This window comes from Marmota monax, unplaced genomic scaffold (assembly GCF_021218885.2).
Source record: "Marmota monax isolate L192 unplaced genomic scaffold, Marmota_monax_Labrador192_F-V1.1 WCK01_AAM20220418_F8-fsc00040, whole genome shotgun sequence".
Taxonomy (NCBI): Eukaryota; Metazoa; Chordata; class Mammalia; order Rodentia; family Sciuridae; genus Marmota; species Marmota monax.
Genome location: NW_026692782.1, coordinates 8,892,882 through 8,913,753, shown reverse-complemented (window position 1 = coordinate 8,913,753; position 20,872 = coordinate 8,892,882). Strand labels below are relative to the sequence as shown.

General features: G+C 41.3%; 1 protein-coding gene across 4 annotated transcripts in view; it reads left to right on the top strand.

The window, feature by feature from the left end:
• The window catches only part of Psd3 (pleckstrin and Sec7 domain containing 3), a 564,781-nt gene that overhangs the window by 1,590 nt on the left and 542,319 nt on the right, over nt 1-20,872 (top strand). For 3 of the 4 annotated variants that reach the window (XM_058580396.1, XM_058580395.1, XM_058580398.1), the window contains exon 2: nt 4,318-4,379. The gene's annotated coding sequence lies outside the window, so the exon portion shown is untranslated. Of the gene's footprint in view, nt 1-4,160; nt 4,380-20,872 lie in introns of those variants that run through there. The other variant, XM_046447763.2, reaches the window with a different exon arrangement.

The following is a 20,872-nucleotide window of genomic DNA, read 5'->3' as shown; positions in this document are numbered from 1 at the left end:
CAGGCAGCCTGACCTTTCTGATAGAAACAACCAAAGGTCAAGTTTTGTTCCTCTATCTCTGCAGGACATTCTGGCTTCTGATGTGCCTAATGAGGGTTGTTATTAAAATTCAGTTGCTATCTCTGAGAGGCAAGATCCAAATTGAGAGAATGTTTTCATGGACTTCACAGAGTGTATACCAACCTTAATCCCAGTCTTCTAGGACTCCCACGAGTTTATGACTTTTGCACTCCAGGAGACCTCATCAACTCTTCCACCTATAACTAAATCCCAATGTACCCACATCCAGACTTTGCCACTAGGACTTACCTAGATTGGACTAGCCATCACGACAGTGTGCAGGGTTAGGCCCTGGGAGTTACAGAAATAATACAAGAATACTGTATTATATTCAGAGACTTCATAGCCAAGCTGAGAAAAAGTGACTAACATAATAAGACTGAGAAAATATGATGGACCTGACATAATTCAGGGCTGTTATGTGGAACAGACTGTATGTTGAAATGGTTCAAAGTTATAGACATTGATGGATATCACGCACAATATTTTCTCTCATTTATATAGCATTTAGCAGCTTACCAAAATATAATACATATTCCATCATTCCTAGGGCCTGGGAAGCTACTAGGGCAGGTATTAGTATAATTGTGCTTATTTGTATATGCAGAAATAAACTGTAAACTTATTTGCCCCCCAGCCAAAGTGGCAGAGATCTGAACTCAAATCAAATAATTTCAAATATGATGGAAGGCTCATGTTGTTTCGTGGAATAGACGAGGCGTGAACCCGGGGCTTTGGGAGCCAGGCAGAGGTGCTTATGTTCATGAAGGGTTTCACTAAAAAGTCAGGGAAGTTTTTAAACTAGATAGTGACATAAAGAAAGGTTACTCAGAGGGGTAGAACAAGCAGGTCCTGGAGGCCAGCTAGGTGGCTTCTGGATGTGGCTTCACAGAAGGAACTGGAATGGGGTGGCAGCAGTTAGTCTAAAATGGAACTAAATGAGTAAAGAGAGAAAAAAGGGAATTAAAAAGGATATGCTAGGGGCTGGGGATGTGGCTCAAGCGGTAGCGCGCTCGCCTGGCATGCGTGCGGCCCGGGTTCGATCCTCAGCACCACATACAAACAAGGATGTCGTGTCCGCCAATAACTAAAAAATAAATATTAAAATTCTCAAAAAAAAAAATAAAAAAATAAAAAGGATATGCTAGTGTTTGAGCAAGAGTGATGAACCAAGTGAAAAAAAAATCAAAGAATTCCAAATTTCTAATATCTAGTTGTATAGCCTCAGGTAAGTCAAGGGACTCTCTGGGCCCCTCATCTGAACAAATCAGTGAAAGAAGGAAAGACAGCAAACCTCCCCTCTCAGGGGACTGACACCTGGCACACATCTATAACTATTGGATATATAACTATTGGATAAATCCATGGCTCTTAAGGACAATTTTCAAATGGCAGGAAAGATGTTCTCCATACGTCATTATCCAAAGTACATGTTTGAAGACATGAATTGGGTGTCAACCTACTTTATATACAGAGATATGAAAAATGATGGTATATATGTGTAATAAGAATTGTAATACAAAAAAAGTACATGTATAAAGACATGAATTGGCATGCACATACTTTATATACAAAGATATAAAAAATTGTGCTCTATATGTGTAATAAGAATTGTAAGGCATTCCGCTGTCGTGTATTTAAAAAAAATAAAATCAATTTTAAAAAGACTATTTAAAATTTAAAAAATACTAGAAAATATCTAAATACTGCACAATGGGGGAAGAATTAAACAAATTATGAATATCATGTAGAAATTAAAATCACATTTGAAGAAATTAGTTGTTTATGATATAATGTGGGGTGGACAGAATCATAACACATTACTATCCAAATATTATTAAAAATAAATATATGAATGGGATAAAGAAATGATTAAGAGTGGTTTCCTCTGGCTGATGGTAATATGTCTGATTTGTATTATCATTTTTGTACTTTGTACTTTTCTGGAATTTCCAAAGTTTGTACATAATGAGTCTCTACTGTTTTTATAATGAGAAAAAAATATTTAGGAAAATAAAAAAGAAGAAGAAATGAGATCAGTTGTGTTTAAGATGTTCAGATGTGCTATGTCCCTTTTAACTGTTTCCCAGCGATAGCACATAATGAATAGAGAGGCCACATCCTTCTGTGTCTGACTTAGAATTCTATCCCTTGAGTGGAGTAGATTCTAAAACACAGCAAAGGGGACAGGTGACCTTCGTAGGAGAAAGAGAATAGAGCTCAAGAAGACGCTGCAGGAGCACATCTAGGTAAATGCCTTCACTGGAAGGAAATTGGAGTACTTGTCGGTGAGGTAGTCTGACCTTTGGGAGCTGTTTACTGCTCAGATAAATAGAAAACCAAGTCCGGAAGTAGATAAAAATGCAGTTATGTCACAATTGCAAACAATGCTTCAAGGCTTCATTGTACAAAGTATTTCATGAGGTTTGCTAACCTCAAGGGGACCTTTGCCAGGATTCCTCTTGGTTTTCCATCAGGGCTGCAAAATGTTTTCAGCAAGAATGTGTTCAGGCATAAATGGAAACCACCCAGCCAGTGACATTATGAAACACCTAGGAGTTGAGAACTTTTTTACAAATTTATATATAACTAAGCATAATTTGGGGAAGAGGGAATGTGCCCTCAGGGAAAGCAGTAATTAAAAGCTAGTAGAATAGTTCTTAGAATCTTGATGTGGATCCATGGTAATTCCTGTTTTTGTGCTTGGTGAACAGATGATATAAAACAACAGGGCCACTCATTTGAGAAAATATGGGGCGGTGACTGAGTCTTCTACTAAGTGTACGACCTCACATGACCTTGTACTCTCACTTGCAGTGAAAACTATGGAAACTACCTTTAACAGATAAGTTTCTGACAAATGGAACCTTCCTTTTTATTTATCTTTGATTTTATTTTACATTTTCTGTGAATTGGTGTTGTTTCCCACCAAATACATGCTACTCAAAGTTCAGAGAACTCTCTTCTAATTTCTTTTTCTCCTCTCTACAATCTGCATTGGCCTTGCCCATGATTACTGTCATTCTCTGCTCTGGCTGTCACCTCATCATATCACTAGGTGAAGCACAGCTCCCAGAAACCCCACAAAATGTCCCATCTGGGAAGAGTCAGGGTGCAGGTTCTCTGGTCCCAATAGGATCAGCTTGTTTATAGACTTTGGGTAACATGCTAGTTGTCTCAGTCGTGCTCACATTTGTAAACATGACCTAAAAGAAAATAAATGCACACAGTGATTAGTGGAAGAACCTGAATTTCTTATTTCTTGGCTTTTGTGCCAAGTAGGCAAAACCATTTTGATTAGTGATGAAGAATTTTTCCTAATTGTAAGATGTTTTTTTGATGTGGGTTGTCAAAATAAACACTAAGATTATTTGCTTTCATCACCATAGAGGAAGGCAGGAATGTGAAACAAAAATTCACATGTCGATAGTAACTTTTTAAAAGATGAAGCTTGTTGGAGTCTGTTTGCATCTGTACAGTATCTAGGAGGAGGAAGGGCACCACTTCTGGGAAGGAGGGAAGGAAGGACAGAGAATAAGAGCAGAATGAGAACTTATCAACCTAATCTATAGAAACGGAATAATTAGGCCCAAAATGGCTTTTCTGCCGCAGCCCTCTTGTTCTGTATTTTAACTTGAATGACAATTTAAATAAACTGCAAGTCACCACACCATATGTAATTGGTATGACATCTGGGGCTCCATAAGAGGCCACTGTTTCTCTAACTTCAGCTCACCAGTGCACTTCCTGCAGTGTGCTTTGGATTAACTGTCAGAGTCAAAGGGTCCAATTACTCTCTGGCTGGTTTTAGAATCTTCTCTCTCTCTCTCTCTCTCTCTCTCTCTCTCTCTCTCTCTCTCTCTGGCTAGCAGAAGTGTCCCTTCCTGCACTTATATCACTCCTACATTGGAAAAAAAAAAAAAAAAAAACTTAGTCTCTTGCCAAACACATACAAGCAGAGAGCTAATAGGGTTAGCTACATCTATTTAAAGAAACTTTCAAATCATTTTGCAATCGATACTTCCCACTTTGCCTGATTACATGTACATTTTACACCTTTTCCATAACAAGTGAGCCAGGATTATGAGCTTTTCGTCCATGACTTGGCATATAGAGAGAAGGAAGAAGAGGAAGAAAATAATTTGAAGATTTTTTGCGGAGAGAAGGGACTGGGATTTTACTCTGTTGTGGAGTCTGCTGGAAGAAACAAAGTTACTAACGCCAGGCAACTTAACTGAATGCGTTTTACATTTTAAGTTTCAGACACAACCTGAAACCCCAAGAGGAACCTCTCCAAGGAGCTGGCAGATCCAAGCCTGGTAAGTCACTGCTTTGAACTGAAACTTTCTTCTGAAGCAAAGCACTAGAAAGAATATTTTAGGAGGAAATGTTTGGGTTCTTAAAAATTCTATCCTTTCTATATACATGATTGTATAAAAAGAGGAGTCCTCACATGTTGGGGGAAGTAGCTTAGGGTATCTTTCCAGACTGCTTTGTGGTGTGTTTTATGCTTGGCTTTGTCAGTCTCAGTCCAGTGTGACATAAAATCAGATTGCCATGGACATGACATTTGAGGATTCAGGCAGCCTAGAATACTGTGAATGATGAAATATCGCCTGGTTAGATATATGGGGATAGTTTTCATGAGCATTCATTGAGGGATGATACTTTCAATTAGAAAACTGAAGTCTGTCTTGATTCAGGAGACCTAGTTTCATTAAAAAGATGGAATAGAAATTTTTCCTTTTGCCCTTTATTTAATAATCTCATTAGTGTTCAAGAGATGAAATCATAGCAAAAAACATTGTGTTGGTGACAAATAATTTTATAAAGAAAGCAGTACCTAGAAAAAATGTTGAAATAAGATGCCATCTATTTCCAAAGAAAAGATGGACATTTGAACTTCAAAAAGCAGAGTTAGAAAAAAATACCTTTTCCTTTCTACTTGTCCATAAAATTTTCCTTTAGCTCTAGAATCAAATCCTCTAAGTTGGTGTTACATGCCTCTTTGCCCTCAAGTGAGTGGGGAACACCTCAATGTGAAATCACTGCAGCTTGCTAAACGCCAAAGAGAAACTTCTTAGCCAGACAGATCAGATCACCAATTGCCATGCAGAGCAGTTGCTAACCAACAGGAAATGTCACTGTTCCCTTTGAAGACAACTGAGGACCACATAAAGAGCCTACGCTTACAAATAATCAGGAAAAAACATTGGAAAACGTGCAACCTCATGTGAAGCTTTATGTTCCCATGGAGAACAAATATTATGGTTCATGTCATCAATAGTAATGACTAAGTTTCAATGTGTTAGGATTGTGTGGTATGCAGATGCAATGTCTGCCTAATTCCATGATGACAATGACATAGCTGAGTAGGATAGAAGATAGGAGTGAGACTTCAAGGACAAATGAGGGCTTATGGAGGTAGCAGGAGGAGATGGCTTTTATATGTCCCTTTGCCCTCATGGAGTGACGGGGAAACACCTAGATGTGAAATCCTTACAGTTTATTCAACACCAAAGAGAAACTTCTTAATCAGACATCTCAGATAATCATTGGACATGCAGAACAGACCCTTGGCAGTGCTGGAAGCACTTATGTGATGTGACTTTTATCCCTCTCTGTCCTGGGAATTTCATTTCCCTGAGATGAGGGAAGGAATGGAGCCTCTGCAACCTGTTCTGGTGCTTTCTTTATTTCTGAAAAGGAGGAAATAAAATTCCCAGGAAGGGATTTGTTATGTATGTGTGTGAGGGATCTCCAAAACTCACGTGAGACGATGCAAGAAGGTTCAGAGGAGAAACGATTGGGTTGTAAGAGTCTTAACCAATCAGTGATTTAATCCCTGGATAGGGATTAACTGAGTGGTAATGAAGTGGTAGGGTGGAAGAGGTGGGAACTGGGGTGTGACCTTGGGTATATATTTGTTTCTGGCAAGTGGAAAACTCGCTCTCTACTTCCTGATCACCCTGATGATAGCTGCTTCCCTCTGCCACCCTCGACAGCCATGATGTTCAGCCTCAGGACCTTGAGCCCTGAGGAATGGAGCCACCCTTCTATGGAATAAGACCTCTAAAACCTTGAGCCCTATGGTAAACTCTTCCTCCTCTATAATTGTTCAGGTCAGATCCTTAGTCATAGCAGCAAAAAAAAAAAAAAAAAGAAAAAGAAAAAGCTGACTAAAACAAGATCCCAGGCATGCCAGATAAACAAAGGGGCTTTATGGGACTCTCAAGGGTTCATCCTTGGGTGGGTCTCAGAGCGCCTGTGAACTGCCTGTACTTTTATGCAGAATTGTAAAGAACTGCTTCTTGGCATAGAAGTAGAACATTTGAAAGAAAGGAGTTCACACATGTGGAGGGCAGTGGAGAGTTTGAACTAAAGCTGCCTTTGAAGCCAGGACTCCTGCTGACCAGCACTTACCCTCTATCTTAGGACATTCTCGAAAAGAACAGCCTGATTCAAGACCTCTCTGCAAGCTTTGTAGAGCGTGTCTGTGTGGCGGGAGAGAGAGAGAGGAGGAAACGACTTCCTGCCCTTTGTAAACAAATACTGGTCAGCAGGGAGATTTAAGAACCCTGTAATTGGGTTAGTCCTGCCCTTGGGCCTTGACCATGGGAGGAACTGAGGGTGTCTGAGTTGGTGAGATGAAAAGTCAAGTGGAGAATCAGAATCCCAGATCGATAGGATAAGAGTAAAGAGGACAGGTGTTTGCAGATTACCTGAGAATCAAGGCACCTAAAGAAACTGGTACTGTGAGAGTCAGAAGTGCAAGGGGCGGGCAGAAAGGAAGGAATGAATGGCCATGAGTGATTCTGAATTGGTCCTGCTGTCAGTCCTGTGCATCCACGCACTGGGGGAGCTGGACGTGGCCAAGCACCAGATTAGCAAATTATTTCCCCAACACCAAGGCTACGTAAGCTGTACCTAAGATCTTAAATCATGGGCTGAGATTACCCAAAATGTTCTCCTCCAACCCCCTCCACATGGACAGTGAAGCCCAGATATTAATTCAAGATGTTATAAATGATTAGTGGCAGTGCCAGGCCAGAACCTGTCTACTCTTCCCTAGTTCACCGGCTAGTTCACCAGGTGGTCATCTTTGCCACTCTTCTCTGAGACCTTCATGTCCAATATCATCGTACCTTTTATCCTCGTTTATATCTGTCACAAACCTCAGGTCCCTGGTCACCAGTATCTCCTGTACATTATCTTTTTTTCCGGTCATGTCTCACTCTTCCAAAACTCCTGGCATCCATCACCATGCCCCCTGGAACTCAGACAGAAACAGCTGATTTCCTCATCTCTTCAAATTCATCTTTTGAATTTTCATTTCACTGCTTAACTGACACCTGAATCCCCTGTGAGGACCCTGAGGACCCTGCTTATCCTCAGCTGTCTCAGTGTGTGTGTGGGAGTGAATGAGATATCTTTTCTCCTCATTACTCCACGGACACCCTTTCTCCCTTATCCTAAAATCTCCCAGACTGAACCACATGCCGTATCATATAGGATAACTATGAAGTCACCTACTACCTCCTGCTGAAGTCATGAACATGGGTCAAATATATTCTAGGACCTGAAATTTCAAGTGCTACCTTGACATCTCTGAGCCTCACAGGGCCCCAAATTCCTGACCATGAGGTACCTAGCTCTCACTAGATATGCCTCCTCTCAGTAGGAGAGATTCTCCATCCAGCAAGTTCCTTTATCAGCCTGACCAGCTGCACTCCTGGTCTTTAGCCTTCCAGGTTTTATTTCCCTGCTGTCCTGTGAAATTATTCCAGTAAGTCAATAATATCCTCAGTGAGAACCAGGGGTCCTCAACCCTCTTGTTACTCCAAATCCAGGCTCCCACAGTCTCTTCCAGTTCACTCAGTTCCCTGGGTGACCCTGTTCTGTGTGGCACGGAATGTGTCCCTCCCCTGAGCTGTAAGTACCTAGGCCCAAGGTTTGATTCTTAGACCTCTTCTTCTTCCATTTATGAGCTCTCTCTTTGGGTGGTATGATCCAGCATCATGGTTTTGAATAGCAGTTACATGTTGAAAACTTCCAGATTTTTACATCTACCTGGGACCTTTCCCTTGGACTTGAGATTCTTCTATCTAGTGACCTACCTAACATCTCACCTGGGTATCACATCAGTTTGGGTTCAATCTGAAGTGTAGAACCTCTATGAAGCATAGGGAATGAGGGCTTTATTATAGGATGGGAATTTCTGCAAATGTGGGAGAAGCTAAAGAAAAGTTATTGGCTCAGTCTCTGGTAATGGGACTGGTAACCAGAAGGAAGAGTTGGACCTGAAGAGGAAGAGAACAGCACCAACAGGAACCCACCATGAAAAACTGGAACTAGACCTGATACACTGCCTCCAGCTTCAACATGATGACCTGCCAAAGGATCTGGCTGGCTTTGCTAGGGGGCTCACATACCCCTGCCCAAGGAGTCTGCAAAGTTAAAAGAGGAGACATAAAGGGAGCTGGAGGAGCTTCAGGCTGAACTACTTACTATCCCAGGGCAACAAGGCGGTGGGCTCATCAGCCGCAATGTGTGCAACCTTCAACAGAGCGCCAACTTCATCTTCAGAATGTGGTGGCTGCTGCTTCACCTCCACCTTCCAAAAAATGGTACAAATTTATTCATGGTGCAATCGGTCTGGAATCATACAAAGAAGAGCATACAGGGGAATGTGGTTCTGTCTCAGCTAAATTGGCACTGATCAGTACCCACATAGTGTCTGAAGGACATCTCAAACTTAACATGTCCCAAACCCTGTCCCTAAATCTCCCTCGGCAAATCATTTTCATTAATATTATCCACATTGTTCCAGGAGCTTCAGGGTCATCCTTGACTTTGCTTTTTCTTTCACACCCCAAATTCAATCCTGCAGGAAGTTCAGTGACCTCTGCCTTCACATATATCCAAATCTGACCACTCTGTCCAAGCTGTAAAAATTTCCCACTTAGATTTTGCCGTAACTGTCCAACTGGTCTCTCTGTTTGACTATTTTTGCCCCACTCCCTCCATATTTTCAACATATGACCCCCAAGACAGACCACATTCCTCTGCAGCTCAAAACCCACCAATGGCTCACTGATTCACTAAGGGTAAAAACCAAATCCAGTGATGAACATGAAGAGACTTATTGGGCTATGCTGCCTCAGCCTTCCAAGTTCAGTGTTCTGGATTACTTTAACCAAGTTCATAGTTGCTTGACAACACCTGAGAGCAGTTTTAAAGCACAGAAAGGAAGTCACTTGCCAGAGGACTATGGCATTGTTCCTTGTCTCTGCAACAGAGAGGTCTAAGGGAAGAGAAAACCACTGTTTGCTGGGAGAAGAGCTTCCTCGAAAGTGAGACAGGTGCTAATGATCCTTGGTGATCTAGGTGATAGTCACAGATCCCAGAGGCAGCATTCTTTGGAAGTGGAAGGCAGAATGAGGAGAGGTTTATTCAGCAAGTGAATAATTTATAGTTGAAATTAAATGTTATTAAGCCCTTTAAAAATATCATATGCCTAGCACATGGGTATTGTACTCTAGTGATTTGTAATGTGACTGTCCCCTTAACTAGGCCTGGTGCCACTTCAGAGCTGGGACAGGATACTTTTTTTTTAACCCTCCCATTTAAGTTTTAATAACTTCATGAGATGGATTTTACTACTGCTCTTGACAGATCAGGAAACCTTGGTGCAGAGAGAGGGTATGTACTCAGGGCCGTTTAACCAGTGAATGTTGGAGCCAGGATTCAGCCCGAAGGCCATGCACTTTCCCAAGTCTACTGTTCTACTAAGGTGTCCAGAAGGAACCCCTGGGGCTCAAGGCCCCAGGTGTATGTGGAACATATATTTTGCATATGTGTGGGCATATTCACTAGAGACAGCAAAATCTCATTCATCTCTGGTGGCTTTTGCCTCTTTTTAACCTAATGGCGGGGACCTTGGCCTTTGTCCTGGGTACCCATGCAGGGTCTCTTCTGTCTAAATGCCCTTACCCTTGGCAATCATTATCCTGCTACTCAATTTCCCTGCATTTCCTTCTCACCTGGAAAATGGACGTATTACATCCCTCCTGCATGAATTCATGGTGAAGAGTAAGTAAGAAATTAACTTTTGTTGAGTGCTTGGTGTATACTAAACACTATTCCAAGCAAGGGATTGATGTATTTTATCTTCACAACCCATCTATAAGTAGGTATGATTACTGTCATCATGGTCACTTAAGGAGTGAGAAAACTGAATGTCACAGATGAGGGTCCTGTCCAAGGCCACACAGCTAACACAGCGAAGATTCAAATGTGGCCCATGGGGCCCTGTGGGTCACGATGCCATTTAATCTATGCTGTATTCATTTTAAAATTAATTTAAAATGATTCTCAGAAATAGCCTTGAATATGACAGTAACACACTAGCTGCCACCTACTAAATGTCCTCTTGTCCCAAACACTGTGCTTGCTCCCTTGCTCTGGTGCACCAGCAACCCCCAGAACCTCAGTTATTATGAGGGTTAAGTGATATGAGAAATGCCCACACATGATGGAAGACTGATAAATACTAGGTCTGGTTTCCACCAGAGATAAGTCTTCATGCCTTCATATAGAAACTTCTCTGAGTTTTCTATACATTATATTGCATATCCTTTTTTTTAACTTTTCAAAATATCATAAACATTTTTCCATGTCAATGCTCATCAACAACACACATCCTCAATGGCTTTGATATCATCTCCACTTTGCAAAAGCTGGTTCTTTAGGGTAGGAAAACAAACAAACAACAACAACAACAATTAAAAAAAAAATCTAAGGTTTACAATGGTTTGTGAACCTCCAAAGGCCCACAGTATGTCAACAGAAATATATCTGTGCCTCAAAATTTCATGGGGAGGAGGGAATGGGTGGAAGACAATCAGGAAAAAAGATCTAAAAAGTCTCCTTAGAGGGTCAGGGCACAGTGGTACATGCCTGTAATCCCAGTAGCTCCCAGGAGGTTGAAGAAGGAGGATCACAAGTTCAAAGCCAGCCTCAGCAAAAGTGAAGCACTAAGCAATTCAGTGAGACCCTGTCTCTAAATAAAATACAAAAACGGGCTGGGGATGTGGCTCGGTGTTTAAGCACCCCTGAGTTTAATCCCTGGTACCAAAAGTCTCCTTAGAGGGGCAAGAGTGGAAAAAAAAAGTTTGAGAAACATTGATCTACAGCATCATTTTAGATAAATAGGACTGTATTCCTTCACATGAACATAGCACAATTTATTTAACTGCCATTCCATTGTTGAAAATTGAGAAAGTTTAGTCAGGTGCAGTGGCACACACCTATAACCCCAGCAACTCAGGAGGCTGAGGCAGGAAGATTGCAAGTTCAAAGCCAGCCTTAGCAACTTAGTGAGACCCTAAGCAACTTAGTGAGATACTGTCTCAAAATACAAAATAAAAAGGGCTGGGGATGTGGCTCAGTGGTAAAACATCCCTGGGTTCAATCCCTAGTTCCAAAAAAAGGAAATTAAGGAAGTTTCCTCCCCACTCATCACTATAAACAATGCTGCAGTAAATATCCCTAGTTAATATTTTGTGCATCTTTTAAATCATTTCATTAAGAACAACTATCAAAGGAGGAATCGAAGGTCAAAGCATCTTTCAGGGCTTCTGATATATAGTTTCTACTTTAGGCAGTTTTCAGAGAAATTTTCAATTCAAGTGATACATAAAACTAGAGGAAAGAGAAGACATTTCTTCAAACAACCGAAGCTAATAAATTCACCATTACAGTGAGATGGGTACTTTTAAAAGTCACTGCAGATCACCGTTTCTCAAGATGTCTTTTGTCTGGAACATTCTGAAACATATTTTCACTCGAAACATTGCCTTGTCCTTCAGGAGAGCTTCCTTCCTTCTGTAACTTGTTGGTGATATGTTGGTGCATTTTTATTATGTAATGGGAATATTGAGTAAGCTGAAGGCAGTATGATTCCAGCCAAGCCTCACTTGATTCTCTCCACCCACTGATTCTCAGACTCACTTTTTGTCCCCAGAACTTTGCAAACTCTCAGATGGACCCCATGGTTTTCCCAGGTCCTCTTACTCTGAGAGAACCAAGTCTGCGATAACTATTAGTTTCAAGAAGAGTCTCATTTCAGTAACTAAATATCCAATCTAATGAAAAAAAAATCGAATCTCCAGCTCCCTCAGATAGGTAGCCTCTCTCTCCTTGAGGCCTATTTCATGCTAGGAAACTGAGGGTGGGACCACGGGAGCTTCCTCTTTGTAGGGTTCCGGGTATTTTGTTTCCCTCAGATATGGTAAGACCCCGCAGTCACAGAAATGACTGTCATGTTGGAAGGCACTCACAGTTCCTAGAAACAGGAGGCAAGGCATGCCACCCCCGGGCCATATGAGGAAGCCCCAGGCTAGTCAGCAGGCAGAGGGAGCAAAGGGGAAATGTGTGCAAGCACTTTCATTGTGGTTTCCATGGGAATGGGGACAGGTTAACAGGTTTGGGATTGACTAGTTGGAAAAGTTCCAGGGGGTTCTGGGGCATAAGGGCAATCTCTAATTTTTCCTGGTACCTGACCCTGGAGTGACTCGGACAAGGAAATAGTGGCCCCGAGTGCAGGAGTGGTATAGAGGAGGTGGAAGGGGTGAGGACTTTGGATCAGGCCATCTGCCTATGAAAGGCACTCGCAGGGGACGCCATTTGCTATCTTTAGGAACCAGCTCACCTTGGAAAGGCATCATCTCCAGATTCAGCAAGAACACAGATGTCAAAGCATGGGGGATGGAAAGGGACATGATTAATACAGTTTTGTTCTCTTTTCTCATCTTGCTCTTCTGCTTGACCTCTACCCAGACCCAGAGAACCCACGGCCCAGGAAGTGGAGGTGCCTGGGAACCTCCATCTGAATTCCATTAAAGTGGATGATGACTTTCCGGTGGCCATTTTTAGCCTCTTCTCTTCCCTGCGCCCTTTGATTTAGTCTATTCCAGACTCTCTCTGCTAAAGTGAGGTAGGCTCGCTCCTGGAATAAGGCCTTAGAGAAGCCCCCCTTTTGTAAATAACCGTGTGCAGCTCTTATCTGTGAGCTGCCCCACCGAGCCAAGGGAAGAAGCATGCACCTGTGCCCCGCCATTGGTGGAAGGCAGTGTACTTCTCATACAGTTGCTTTTCTGCCCCTCTCTGCTCAGCCCTGCCAGGCTGCCATGTTATGCTTGTACCCAGCTCTCTGAGCAGGCCTCCTGAAGCTCCTGTCACACTTGTGGCTGGGTGAGGCGTCCCCTTCCCCTCCCAGGGCAGGGTGCGGCTGGCAGAGGGGAAGCACAGCACAAGTCCCCTCTGGCTTCCTCTTCATGTTCAATCCTTTTACAACTCTAGTTGGCTGAAGCTTCTAGCTTTGTAAAAAACATTTTCATATCCTTGCCTAGGTGGACTTGGGCATTTTGACAACATTTCAAATCTGTAGTTCCTCAGTTTTTGTGGCAAAACCAGTCACATCATAATACTCTGTTCAAATTAAAAATAAAAACCACTAAAGAAAAAGGGAAAACACCCAGTTAACATGATGTAATTTGCTGACACTCCCAGGCTTTCAGAGGAAACCACATGGACCATCTGAAAGGTGAGTCAACCACTAATTTTTCATCATCAAATCACATCAGCAGTTATACCTCATTGGCTCCGTAATTTAGCATCATATCAATGCTCACAAGTCAGCTCAGGTATGCTGTCTATCAAAAGTATGTAACCCAGTATTTTTATTTCTGGTTAGTTCTTTAATCAAAGCAAGAGTTTGATGCCATTTTAATTTTTTTTTTATTTTTTGAAGTTGTAGATGGACAGCATGCCTTTTATTTTATTTGTTTATTTTTATGTGGTGCTACGGATTGAACCCAGTGCTTCATGAATACTAGGCAAGCACTCTGCCACTGAGCTACAGCCCCGGTCCACCATTTTTATTTAATATGATAGAATAAAGTTATTAGAGATTATATTCAGTAGCTATGCTTTGGCCATTAGCAACATCAAATAATAGGAACTGGAGGTTTTAAAGCTTATTTTAGGTCCCAACTTTCTTTAGATAAATTTGATTGGCCTATTAGGCTTAAAGGGATTTCATTCTGATGCACATGTAATATTCATTGGATAATCTCCATCCAATGGCTTCTTCAACTTTTCCTTTCAGAGCAAGGTTTGTAAAAACCAATGAACTGACAACAGTATTTCCAATTTAATTCCTAGAGTGTGTTAGCTTTTAGTGATTATCTTAGTCCTTTTTATATCACTGTAAATGAATATCTGAGACTGTAATTTATAAGAAAAGACATTTATTTCTTGTACTTCTGGAGTCTGGGAACCAAGTCATAGTGGTGATACTATCTTCTTATTCATTATTTTCATTTGTAATGTTTAGATTTTTTTTTTAAAACCCTGACTTAAATTATGAAAACAATTAAAATCTCATATCAACTGAATAAATACTAGCTAGTAAATTCAGGCATTTATTTTTCATTGTAGCAAAGTAGAATATAAGGCAGTCAGATGACTTTAAACTACAGATAATATTTATTAACCAATAGAAAGCTAGGAATTAAGTAAGGAGGTAATAGAAGTCTTGAGAGCTAAAGCAATAAGCTTTCTGGTTGAGCTAGGTTGTCCTACATATATAATATATATGTCTTAAATAATTTCTGATCTTAAGAAATGGCTTAGTGAGTCTTTAAGTCAGAGACATTAAGCTAGAATTCTAGTCATTCAGTACCAAAATCTACCTGGGTGTGTGAGTTTCTTCACATCTTGCTTGGCATCACCTTATGTTAGTTAATATGTAATTAGTATATAATTTCCCCCTTCTTAATATGTTCTTAGAAAAGAATGATTGACTGGTATCACTTCTTCCGGGGAAGTATACACAGTTCACCTGTGTATCCAAGCGTCACCGCTTCCCTTTACCTGATGGTAGCTTCTCTGCTGGGAATGAAGTTGTGGTTTGATGCTATTTGCATATTTATTCACGCTATTTGTGATAGCACACATTTCACACTTACAGTTTTATAAAGGATTGTTGCACTTGCTGGGTCAGTGTCTACGTGGTAAGCTGTTTTCCCATTTCTAATAAAACTCTGGCATCCTAGAGAGTACTGTTTTCTGGACTTTGTAGAAAGCAGCCAGAAAGCAGTGTATGCTACCTGATATTCCCCTGAGACTTGCTTCCTTGAGCTCTCCGTTTAGTTTGGCACAGTTTTCCTCTTGTCTTGGAGGACTGTAAGCCCCGGAAGGGACACAGGGCATCACAGGAGGGGGCACTCTGCTCCCCACATTTGAACCTGCAGGTCACAGACACCTGCCGAGAGGTATGGCAAGGTCTCTCAACAGCTCTGGTGGAACCCAGGCTGAAGGTAACCATGTCCTTCCCCTGGCTAATGCTCACAGTGTCCCCTGGAAGCAAAGTGGCCACAGCCATGTCCCATTTCAGATCTAAGGTCCCAAGCTGCTGTGGTTTCTCTTCCAGACAAAAGCAGTGCTGGTGAAAGTGACTTCCGCCTGAGCATCTCATTTAAAAGTGTCAGTTTACCAGGAGGCATAGTGATTAGAGGAAGATGCTTTAAATCAATAGGAATTTTGGGGGGGTTTTCCCTAAGCTTTGGTCCCTGGAGGCCATCCCCTGCCCTCTCCACGTGAATTCACTTTTCTCCCATCCCCATCTCCCTCAGCCACATCTGCTCTGGGCAGACAGTATGGCTTCCTGGATTATTCAGAGAACAAGCTGTGAGGTATTCTTATGCCTCTCTTTCCCTCTTTTTTCTTCCCCAGGTTAACATATCTTCATTCATTCTTTCCTTCCCCCATCTTAGGGAAAATGAATTTCATTTCCTTCTAAAATCATATTGTCCCTAGTGACTTTTCTAGGTGAGGGTCATCCGTTGGTGTCTGTTTCACCTCTTCCCTAGGTTACTGAAGAAGGTAGAATGCTTCAAAATAGGGAACACTAAAACCAGGAAATCACCGTTTTTGTTTCCTTGGTAGGACCAGGAAGTGATGTTTGGTGACAGAGGCCTTAACTGTTCTCTTGGTCATGTGCTGGCTATCAGGATGGGTCAGAACACAGAGGGTTTATATGAGGACGTGTAAAAACCTTTATGTTAACTCAGAATGAGAACCGGAGCTAAGCTGTGCTGCACGGGGTCCCAGGAGAGGTCCCAGGGCGGCACATCCCACTCCAGTAGAGGGAAAAATACTTTTGAGGCACAAGAACTGTGATTTTTATTTACAACTTGTGATACTCATTTCATGTTGTCAGGTACCTCTTTGCCGTGTCCTTGAGAAATGTCCGGGAAATCGCCCAGAGCAGCTTTCCTGGGTCTCCAAGTGTGTGCCCTTAGATGGTCTCCAAAGTGACCATTGCTGCTTGCAGATGTGTGTGGAGACCGTTGTCACTTGCCTACTTCTCATGTCAGCAAAGTCTCCTTCCTCTTTCCTGTTGCTCACGAGACTATTTTTCTGGAAACCATTAATAACCCCTGGAAAATTGTGCTTTCAACTCTCTGCCAAAGAACAAAAGACTGTTGTACAAATACTACACCAAAAGGGGAAAACCCTTTGAAAACAGCCAAGAGGGATGAAATAAGATGGGGGACTGCATCTCAAGAGCCTGAAGGCCAAGAGCAGCAGGAAACCCACCGGGGAAGCTCTAGTAACTCGAGATACCTCCTCTGTGGCCCCATGACATCCACAAAGAAAGAAGCCTAATAGCCTGAGATAGGTAGCTGAGAGCTTTAGAGTCTCCAAATTTATTTAATGCTGCACTGATTACATGTCTTAGTAAAGTTACTTCCAGCACTCATTAAAAGCCCAATATACTGTTTTGTGGTTTTTTTATTTAACAGGAAGTTAACAGACTGATTATATCAGACTCAAATGGTCCTTTGGTTTTCCTTTTTGTAGACTTGATTTATGGAGGAATGTGAACGCTCGACAATTTTCCAAGGGACATTTATTTCAGCCATGCTGTTAAGTTGTAGAGGAGTTATCTGCAGACTCTTCTACCTCATTTTTACATCTTTACTTTTATGGATCTAAATTATTTCAAGGGTTAAAAACAGTTCTAATTTAAAATGGAAATGGCCTGGGTGGGAAGGGGTTAATCATGCTAATGATACTGTATATTGTTTATGCTTTACTTCAGTCTCCCAAATATTTCCATCCCCTTACATCTAAACAAAAGTTTGCTGTTTATTCGTTTGTATTTAGTTTTGCTTCACATTCATTTTTCAAGTCAAAGCCCTCACTAATGACTTTGGGAATTTGACTTGCCCCATCCCATCAGTGGTATCCGGCCCCAAAAGAGGAAACATCCAGTGCTCAATGTCAACAACACAGACGCAACATCTTATTCTCACGATCTAATGTTTCTTTGGGAGTCGAATGGTAAACAGTTGACAATCCCTCCTTTCAAAGTTCTGTTTTCAATGAAGTGAACCTGGGATTTGTTTTAGATGCCACTGGACACAGCAATTCCAGAATCATCGATCTTACTGACTAGCAGAACCTGAGAGCAGACAAAGACATGAAATATATGTAATTGTTTCCTTTTTTTTGGTCTTTTTAAAAATTCATATATGACAGCAGAATGCATACTTGTTTCCTTTTCCTTAATTTATAATGTTGTTTCTGTAATTGGTAGTAAGTCGTGAGGATGATTTTATTCAAACTATGCCTTGTACCAGCACTACCTAGAGAGCTTATTAAAATACAGATTGCTGGGCCTCACCTCCAGAGTTTGTGATTCCATGGTTCTAGGAAGTAATTTGCACTTCTAATAAGATCCCAGGTGTACTTTCACTGCTAGTACAGAGACTGCACTTTGAGAGCCACTGTTCTAATTATAGCACTTCAGTGTGATGCTTATACAAGGTGTTGAAATCAATTTCTATTTTTACTCTGCATCGTGCAAGGGAAACTAAAAGATTAATGTGGGAATAGCAATTTTGATGAAGAACACATACTGAACAAAATGGTATTTTTGAAAACCTAGTATCTTCTGTGCCTCCACAAGTATAAAACAGCACATGTATAACTCCTGAGCCTAAGAAGCCAAATTACCAGTGGTGTATTGCCAGGAGGCTCATCTCTCTGGCTTTGCCTTTGCAAATGGTAAGATCTGGCATCAGGTGCCTATTTTTGAGGCTAGATCCATGAATTTACAAAGCCTGTCTAAACAGAATCCCAATTGCAAAATCAATGTGGATGGTCTCTTTAACATTATCAAATTTGTCTTCCATCCAGCTGAAAGGTCTAAATCAATACATCCTTCTACAGCCAAGGCTTGGTCCATTAAGTGTCTTTAAAAATTGTACCTTTGAAATTTAAAGTCAGCTAGAATTCCCTGCAACACTATTCAAAGAAATGGTGCAAGTAACCCAGAATGTATTTTTCTTCATTTGATTTTACTTTTTTTTCCTTAAGTGTCATGTTTTTATGGGTTTTGAAGCATATTTAGGGGGTTGGTCTTCTCTGAATATTCTCCACACAATATTTCCACTTTTTCTAAAGCAACAAAAAAAGATCAAGGAGCTGTCCCTAGCACAAGCTCAAGTGCTATAAAGAGAGAGCAAAAGCATCACAAGGCAGCATCACTGTAATTGGACCAGAGGGTGTGGCTGAGGATGCCCATCCATCTGAGCCTGGCACAAGTGTGTAACGGAAGGCAGATGAGCCACACAGCGCATGGCATGAGGAGCTTCAGGAACTGTTATCTCCGTCACTTCATACGTGGCTGATGAAGAATGATGGGATTGGTTTGAAAATTAAATGCTCACAACAGCACAAGTCTCTATTTTTTTTTTTTTCTTTCTGAACATTTGGTTTCATGTAACATGTAGTACACGCCCAGAGGGCTGTGGAATCCTGCTATTTAGACCCGGGTTAGCAAAGTAATTCCAAGGAAACATGGGGAAACCAGTCAACAATGTTCCATTTGGCTATGAAAGCCGAGCTTTTTTCTCTGTCTGACCTCTCTCATCTGGAAGGCTTCCCTTGGATTTTCAAGTGGGAATTGAATGCAAAGGTAGCGGTCCACATCAGGAGAAGGCAGAGTTCCAAGGGCATTCTTTCAGCATTAGCTTCTTTCTTCTGTTTTTGTCTATTTTGTTCTATCTTCTAACTCTCCCCTCACTAGCCCTTTCCCCTTTTAATATATAAAATCACTGAAAACTAAAGCATTCAAACCTCACAGGAAGAACAATCCTATTATTTCAAAATATGGTTAGAATAAACCTAGTCTCAATTATAGTTTTCAGGTTATTCAGTTTCATTTTTTTTAAAATTTTTGTGGACATCATGCCTTTATTTTATTCATTTTTTATGCAACGCTAAGGATCGAACCCTGTGTCTCACACGTACTAGGCAAGTGCTCTGCCACTGAGCTACAGCCCCAGCCCTCCGTCTCATTTCTTTCTCTTTTCTTTCTTTCATTTTTTTTTTTTAAGTTTCAAACTGGAGTCTCCTTCAGCTTTCCAACCAATTCAGTTTCTTTCTTTTTTACCCAGCTGTGTGTGCTTAAATAACGTAACTCTTACCACTAGCTTCTCCAAAATATAACTCAGAAGGTAAATGGTTTGCAAACATCACATGCAAAAGTCATTAAGTATACATGATTTTTAATACTGTCATGGTTTGAGAGGGATTATATGGGCATATTGCCTCATATTTTTAGTAGACACTAAATTATTGATCAACCATCCCTTTCCCCTACTAGTTTAATAAGACCAAAACTGAGCATGTTTATTCTCACGTTTGTTCTCAACCATTTATATAGTCAACCACATTATACCAGAAGTTCTTGAACTTGACCAAAGGATAGATTATTTTTCCTTAAAAACAACACATGCTAAGACTAAAGACTAGGAAGCAAATCAAACTGAAAACAATGATCAAGCTTATATAAATATGCAGTGGCCACCAGCTCATGAATATGTATATACATGGCTTGAGGTAGAAAAAAACAAAGACTTCCCTCTCCCTTTCTTCCTCTCCCCACCTCTCTCTCTCTTTCTTAAGCATTTACATTTAGAACCATATGAACATCCCCAACAAATTCAGCCATCTCCACACAACTTACAACCTTGTTCTGGCTCGACATCATGCCTGAGCAGTGACCCAAGAAGTGATTGCTGGGACAGAGAGCAGCTCAGCAGTTCCATCTTGTTCCAAATGATTCAGAGCCAACACTGTGGGGCAGATGGTTTCTCCTGGGACCCTCCTTGGTGAGGGGCTGTGCAGTGCCCCCATCAGTCATCCTGATTCATGTCACACGCTCCCACATGCTACGGACGTACATTTTCATGAAAAGGAGGCTCTGTCTAAGCACAGAGTTTCAGACCAAGACTCTTGGAAAGATCCCACAAATGCTGAGAGTTCTCAGAGATGAGGGCAGACACATAGGAAGAGGTATAGATGGTGCAGAGATCTTTGGGGCCAGGCTCTCTCAGATCCTGATGGCTTGACTTGGAAGACACTGCTGGTCACGACAGCCTTGGGGATGGTGGCTAGTGATTTGCATAACTTGGAGTCTAACCTGTCAGAGATGAGATGACACCACGGTAATGCACCAGCATATGCTTTCCAATAGAAAGAAAAATGAGGATATGAGGTTTTGAAAGTTTTGCTTTTCTATTTTTGGAGGGGGAGCATTTAGAGTCACTCAGTAGATTGATTTGAATGTGCCTTTCTAATCCAGAAAAAAAATCCAGCAATAACTAGTTTGATGGGACCTCAAAAAGGAGTCTTAGAAAGTATGTTGTTTTTTCCCCTGGATTTCAGGGTAGGC